This window comes from Oncorhynchus keta, unplaced genomic scaffold, assembly GCF_023373465.1.
Source record: "Oncorhynchus keta strain PuntledgeMale-10-30-2019 unplaced genomic scaffold, Oket_V2 Un_scaffold_14265_pilon_pilon, whole genome shotgun sequence".
Taxonomy (NCBI): Eukaryota; Metazoa; Chordata; class Actinopteri; order Salmoniformes; family Salmonidae; genus Oncorhynchus; species Oncorhynchus keta.
This window is the reverse complement of record NW_026290784.1, coordinates 22,501-30,000: the sequence shown is the minus strand read 5'-3', so window position 1 is coordinate 30,000 and position 7,500 is coordinate 22,501. Positions and strand designations below refer to the sequence as shown.

The window sequence follows — 7,500 nt, the reverse complement described above, 5'->3', positions numbered from 1 at the left end:
CCTAATGTTCTGGTCTGAGTGGTGTTATACAGTTGGACCTAATGTTCTGGTCTGAGTGGTGTTATACAGTTGGACCTAACAGGAACCATGTTCTGGTCTGAGTGGTGTTATACAGTTGGACCTAATGTTCTGGTCTGAGTGGTATTATACAGTTGGACCTAATGTTCTGGTCTGAGTGGTGTTATACAGTTGGACCTAACAGGAACCATGTTCTGGTCTGAGTGGTGTTATACAGTTGGACCTAATGTTCTGGTCTGAGTGGTGTTATACAGTTGGACCTAATGTTCTGGTCTGAGTGGTATTATACAGTTGGACCTAACAGGAACCATGTTCTGGTCTGAGTGGTATTATACAGTTGGACCTAATGTTCTGGTCTGAGTGGTGTTATACAGTTGGACCTAACAGGAACCATGTTCTGGTCTGAGTGGTGTTATACAGTTGGACCTAACAGGAAACATGTTCTGGTCTGAGTGGTATTATACAGTTGGACCTAATGTTCTGGTCTGAGTGGTATTATACAGTTGGACCTTACAGGAACCATGTTCTGGTCTGAGTGGTATTATACAGTTGGACCTAATGTTCTGGTCTGAGTGGTATTATACAGTTGGACCTAATGTTCTGGTCTGAGTGGTGTTATACAGTTGGACCTAACAGGAACCATGTTCTGGTCTGAGTGGTGTTATACAGTTGGACCTAATGTTCTGGTCTGAGTGGTGTTATACAGTTGGACCTAATGTTCTGGTCTGAGTGATATTATACAGTTGGACCTAACAGGAACCATGTTCTGGTCTGAGTGGTATTATACAGTTGGACCTAATGTTCTGGTCTGAGTGGTGTTATACAGTTGGACCTAACAGGAACCATGTTCTGGTCTGAGTGGTGTTGTACAGTTGGACCTAATATTCTGGTCTGAGTGGTGTTATACAGTTGGACCTAACAGGAAACATGTTCTGGTCTGAGTGGTATTATACAGTTGGACCTAATGTTCTGGTCTGAGTGGTATTATACAGTTGGACCTAATGTTCTGGTCTGAGTGGTGTTCTACAGTTGGACCTAACAGGAACCATGTTCTGGTCTGAGTGGTGTTATACAGTTGGACCTTACAGGAACCATGTTCTGGTCTGAGTGGTGTTATACAGTTGGACCTAACAGGAACCATGTTCTGGTCTGAGTGGTATTATACAGTTGGACCTAACAGGAAACATGTTTTATATATATATATATATATAACTACTTTTGACAAGGTCTAATCGGACTCCGTACAGGGAATGACCAACTCCCAGAACTGTATAATAAAAAGTGAGGGAAGAAGACACATGGAAGGAGAGATAGAGAGAGGTGGGAGAGAAAGGGGTAGGAGAGAGAGGTCTGAGGTGGGAGAGAAGGGGTAGGAGAGAGAGAGAGAGGTGGGAGAGGTGGGAAAAAGGGGTAGGAGAGAGAGAGAGAAAGGGGTAGGAGTGGGAGAGAAAGGGGTAGGAGAGAGAGAGGTGGGAGAGAAGGGGTAGGAGAGAGAGAGTGGTGGGGAGAGAAAGGGGTGGGAGAGAGAAAGGGGTAGGAGAGAGAGAGAGAGAAAGGGGGAGAGAAAGGGGTAGGAGAGAGAGGAGAGAAGTGGGAGAGAAAGGGGTAGGAGAGAGAGAGAGGGTGGGAGAGAGAAAGGGGTAGGAGAGTGGGTGGGAGAGAAAGGGGTAGGAGAGAGGAGAGGGAGAGAAAGGGGGGAGAGAAAGGGGGTAGGAGAGAGGGAGAGGGTGAGGTGGGAGAGAAAGAGGAGAGAGGGAGAAAGAGGAGAGAGAGAGGTGGGAGAGAAAGGGGTAGGAGAGAGAGAGGGGGTGGGAGAGAAAGGGGTAGGAGAGAGAGAGAGAGGGTGGGAGAGAAAGGGGTAGGAGAGGGAGGTGGGAGAGAAAGGGGTAGGAGAGAGGGAGAGGTGGGAGAGAAAGGGGTAGGAGAGAGAGAGAGAGGGAGAGGTGGGAGAGAAAGGGGTAGGAGAGAGAGAGAGAGGTAAAAAGGAGGAAGAAGAGAATAAAGTGGGGAAGGGAGATGATAAGGAGAGATAGAGAGAGAGAAGGGGAAGAAGAGAAGGGACGTGGGGCCAAACCTCTGGAACCACAGATGAATGTCTGAAATCAGACTGGAGGGAAGAGGGGGAGGGGGCTGGACACACACATGTGGAAACCACAGTATGAGTACCAAACCATATGCAAACCATCTATACTCAAGCATACTCTAACACAAACCCACACATATCCATGCGTGGTGCGTGCGTGCGTGCGTGCGTGCGTGCGTGCGTGCGTGCGTGCGCGCGTGTGTGTGTGTGTGTGTGTGTGTGTGAAAGTACATCGTTAAGTCCTCAGCTACCCGTGGTCTTTGTAAATGTTGTGTGTGTTTACAGACTGTCAGCTTGAGGTAAAACTTTCTCACAAACCAACTGTATTTTTCCACCAGATCTCTCTGGCCGGTTTTGCAGTAAACATCACAGGCGTGAGCAAGACAGAGATGGTATAGATTATAGCTGAGATCTCACTCTCTCCTCCACTAAATCTCCTTTCTCTCTTCGCTTTCATTTTGCCATCTCTCTCTGAGCTCTCTCTCTCCTCTCTCCTCGTTCCCCTCCCTCTCTCCTCATTCTCCTCCTCTCCTCTCTCCTCATTCCCCTCCCTCTCTCCTCGTTCTCCTCCTCTCCTCTCTCCTCATTCCCCTCCCTCTCTCCTCATTCCCCTCCCTCTCTCCTCGTTCCCCTCCCTCTCTCCTCGTTCCCCTCCCTCTCTCCTCATTCTCCTCCTCTCCTCTCTCCTCATTCCCCTCCCTCTCTCCTCGTTCCCCTCCCTCTCTCCTCGTTCCCCTCCCTCTCTCCTCATTCTCCTCCTCTCCTCTCTCCTCATTCCCCTCCCTCTCTCCTCGTTCCCCCTCCCTCTCTCCTCGTTCTCCTCCTCTCCTCTCTCCTCATTCCCCTCCCTCTCTCCTCGTTCCCCTCCCTCTCTCCTCTCCTCGTTCCCTTCCCTCTCTCCTCGTTCCCCTCCCTCTCTCTCTCTCCTCGTTCCCCTCCCTCTCTCTCTCTCCTCGTTCCCCTCCCTCTCTCTCTCTCCTCGTTCCCCTCCCTCTCTCTCTCTCCTCGTTCCCCTCCCCCTCTCTCTCCTCGTTCCCCTCCCTCTCTCTCCTCGTTCCCCTCCCTCTCTCTCTCCCTCCTTCCCCTCCCTCTCTCTCTCTCCTCGTTCCCCTCCTTCTCTCTCTCTCCTCGTTCCCCTCCCTCTCTCTCTCTCCTCGTTCCCCTCCCTCTCTCCCCGTTCCCCTCCCTCTCTCCTCGTTCCCCTCCCTCTCTCTCTCTCCCTCGTTCCCCTCCCTCTCTCTCTCTCTCGTTCCCCTCCCTCTCTCTCTCTCGTTCCCCTCCCTCCTCTCTCTCTCTCTCTCCTCGTTCCCCTCCCTCTCTCTCTCTCCTCGTTCCCCTCCCTCTCTCTCTCTCCTCGTTCCCCTCCCTCTCTCTCTCTCCTCGTTCCCCTCCCTCTCTCTCTCTCCTCGTTCCCCTCCCTCTCTCTCTCTCCTCGTTCCCCTCCCTCTCTCTCTCTCCTCGTTCCCCTCCCTCTCTCCTCGTTCCCCTCCCTCTCTCTCGCTCCTCGTTCCCCTCCCTCTCTCTCTCTCCTCGTTCCCCTCCCTCTCTCTCTCCTCGTTCCCCTCCCTCTCTCTCTCTCCTCGTTCCCCTCCCTCTCTCTCTCTCCTTGTTCCCCTCCCTCTCTCCTCGTTCCCATCCCTCTCTCTCTCTCCTCGTTCCCCTCCATCTCTCCTCTCTCCGTTGGTTCTCATAGAGGTTAGTCATTCAGGTTATATAGGATGAGTCACTGATCTGATCTAATCCTACTGCATGTCTAAACACACCACAAACAAACTCACCTTCACAAACACACACACACACACATACACACTCACGCACAAACACACACACACACTCACGCACAAACACACACACACCACACACACACACACACACACACACACACACCACACACCTTTATTAGTGTCTGCCTGTGTGTGTGTGTGTGTGTGTGTGTGTGTGTGTGTGTGTGTGTGTGTGTGTGTGTGTGTGTGTGTGTGTGTGTGTGTGTGTGTGTGTGTGTGTGTGTGTGTGTGTGTGTGTGTGTGTGTGTGTGTGTGTGTTTGTTTGTTTGTTTGTTTGTTGATGTCTGTTAATGTGTGTTTGTTGATGTCTGTTAATGTGTGTTGATGAGAACACAGTCTTACCCATGTCTCTCTGTGTGTTTATTGATGAGAACACAGTCTTACCCATGTCTCTCTGTGTGTTTATTGATGAGAACACAGTCTTACCCATGTCTCTCTGTGTGTTTATTGATGAGAACACAGTCTTACCCATGTCTCTCTGTGTGTTTATTGATGAGAACACAGTCTTACCCATGTCTCTCTGTGTGTTTATTGATGAGAACACAGTCTTACCCATGTCTCTCTGTGTGTTTATTGATGAGAACACAGTCTTACCCATGTCTCTCTGTGTGTTTATTGATGAGAACACAGTCTTACCCATGTCTCTCTGTGTGTTTATTGATGAGAACACAGTCTTACCCATGTCTCTCTGTGTTTATTGATGAGAACACAGTCTTACCCATGTCTCTCTGTGTGTTTATTGATGAGAACACAGTCTTACCCATGTCTCTCTGTGTGTTTATTGATGAGAACACAGTCTTACCCATGTCTCTCTGTGTGTTTATTGATGAGAACACAGTCTTACCCATGTCTCTCTGTGTGTTTATTGATGAGAACACAGTCTTACCAATGTCTCTCTGTGTGTTTGTTGATGAGAACACAGTCTTACCCATGTCTCTCTGTGTGTTTATTGATGAGAACACAGTCTTACCCATGTCTCTCTGTGTGTTTATTGATGAGAACACAGTCTTTACCCATGTCTCTCTGTGTGTTTATTGATGAGAACACAGTCTTACCCATGTCTCTCTGTGTGTGTTTATTGATGAGAACACAGTCTTACCCATGTCTCTCTGTGTGTTTATTGATGAGAACACAGTCTTACCCATGTCTCTCTGTGTGTTTATTGATGAGAACACAGTCTTACCCATGTCTCTCTGTGTGTGTTTATTGATGAGAACACAGGCTTACCCATGTCTCTCTGTGTGTTTATTGATGAGAACACAGTCTTACCCATGTCTCTCTGTGTGTTTATTGATGAGAACACAGTCTTACCCATGTCTCTCTGTGTGTTTATTGATGAGAACACAGTCTTACCCATGTCTCTCTGTGTGTTTATTGATGAGAACACAGTCTTACCCATGTCTCTCTGTGTGTTTATTGATGAGAACACAGTCTTACCCATGTCTCTCTGTGTGTTTATTGATGAGAACACAGTCTTACCCATGTCTCTCTGTGTGTTTATTGATGAGAACACAGTCTTACACAGTCTTACCCATGTCTCTCTGTGTGTTTATTGATGAGAACACAGTCTTACCCATGTCTCTCTGTGTGTTTATTGATGAGAACACAGTCTTACCCATGTCTCTCTGTGTGTTTATTGATGAGAACACAGTCTTACCCATGTCTCTCTGTGTGTTTATTGATGAGAACACAGTCTTACCCATGTCTCTCTGTGTGTTTATTGATGAGAACACAGTCTTACCCATGTCTCTCTGTGTGTTTATTGATGAGAACACAGTCTTACCCATGTCTCTCTGTGTGTTTATTGATGAGAACACAGTCTTACCCATGTCTCTCTGTGTGTTTATTGATGAGAACACAGTCTTACCCATGTCTCTCTGTGTGTTTATGTGATGAGAACACAGTCTTACCCATGTCTCTCTGTGTGTTTATTGATGAGAACACAGTCTTACCCATGTCTCTCTGTGTGTTTATTGATGAGAACACAGTCTTACCCATGTCTCTCTGTGTGTTTATTGATGAGAACACAGTCTTACCCATGTCTCTCTGTGTGTTTATTGATGAGAACACAGTCTTACCCATGTCTCTCTGTGTGTTTATTGATGAGAACACAGTCTTACCCATGTCTCTCTGTGTGTTTATTGATGAGAACACAGTCTTACCCATGTCTCTCTGTGTGTTTATTGATGAGAACACAGTCTTACCCATGTCTCTCTGTGTGGATGAGAACACAGTTTATTGTCTCTCTGTGTGTGAGAACACAGTCTTACCCATGTCTCTCTGTGTGTTTATTGATGAGAACACAGTCTTACCCATGTCTCTCTGTGTGTTTATTGATGAGAACACAGTCTTACCCATGTCTCTCTGTGTGTTTATTGATGAGAACACAGTCTTACCCATGTCTCTCTGTGTGTTTATTGATGAGAACACAGTCTTACCCATGTCTCTCTGTGTGTTTATTGATGAGAACACAGTCTTACCCATGTCTCTCTGTGTGTTTATTGATGAGAACACAGTCTTACCCATGTCTCTCTGTGTGTTTATTGATGAGAACACAGTCTTACCCATGTCTCTCTGTGTGTTTATTGATGAGAACACAGTCTTACCCATGTCTCTCTGTGTGTTTATTGATGAGAACACAGTCTTACCCATGTCTCTCTGTGTGTTTATTGATGAGAACACAGTCTTACCCATGTCTCTCTGTGTGTTTATTGATGAGAACACAGTCTTACCCATGTCTCTCTGTGTGTTTATTGATGAGAACACAGTCTTACCCATGTCTCTCTGTGTGTTTATTGATGAGAACACAGTCTTACCCATGTCTCTCTGTGTGTTTATTGATGAGAACACAGTCTTACCCATGTCTCTCTGTGTGTTTATTGATGAGAACACAGTCTTACCCATGTCTCTCTGTGTGTTTATTGATGAGAACACAGTCTTACCCATGTCTCTCTGTGTGTTTATTGATGAGAACACAGTCTTACCCATGTCTCTCTGTGTGTTTATTGATGAGAACACAGTCTTACCCATGTCTCTCTGTGTGTTTATTGATGAGAACACAGTCTTACCCATGTCTCTCTGTGTGTTTATTGATGAGAACACAGTCTTACCCATGTCTCTCTGTGTGTTTATTGATGAGAACACAGTCTTACCCATGTCTCTTTGTATTTTCTTACAGTCTGCCGTGGTCTCTGATGGAGGTGAGTACAAAACTACCACTTTATACAGTCTATTTACTCTATATCTATGTCCGTATTATACTGTTTATTTACTCTATATATATGTCCATATTATACTGTCTATTTACTCTATATCTATGTCCTTATTATACAGTCTATTTACTCTATATCTATGTCCGTATTATACTGTTTATTTACTATATATGTCCATATTATAATCTCTATTTACTCTATATCTATGTCCATATTTATTCACTATATATATGTCCATATTATACTGTCTATTTACTCTATATCTATGTCCATATTATACTGTCTATTTACTCTATATCTATGTCCTTATTATACAGTCTATTTACTCTATATCTATGTCCATATTATACTGTTTATTTACTCTATATCTATGTCCATATTATACTGTCTATTTACTCTATAT

At 45.7% G+C, this 7,500-nt stretch overlaps 1 long non-coding RNA gene across 1 annotated transcript in view; it reads left to right on the top strand.

Moving 5' to 3' along the window:
• Positions 1 to 7,500, top strand: part of LOC127927454 (uncharacterized) — a 50,984-nt gene that overhangs the window by 34,629 nt on the left and 8,855 nt on the right. Inside the window, exon 2 of the long non-coding RNA XR_008127576.1 lies at positions 7,064 to 7,085. This is a non-coding gene — a long non-coding RNA (uncharacterized LOC127927454). The remainder of the gene's footprint in view (positions 1 to 7,063; positions 7,086 to 7,500) is intronic.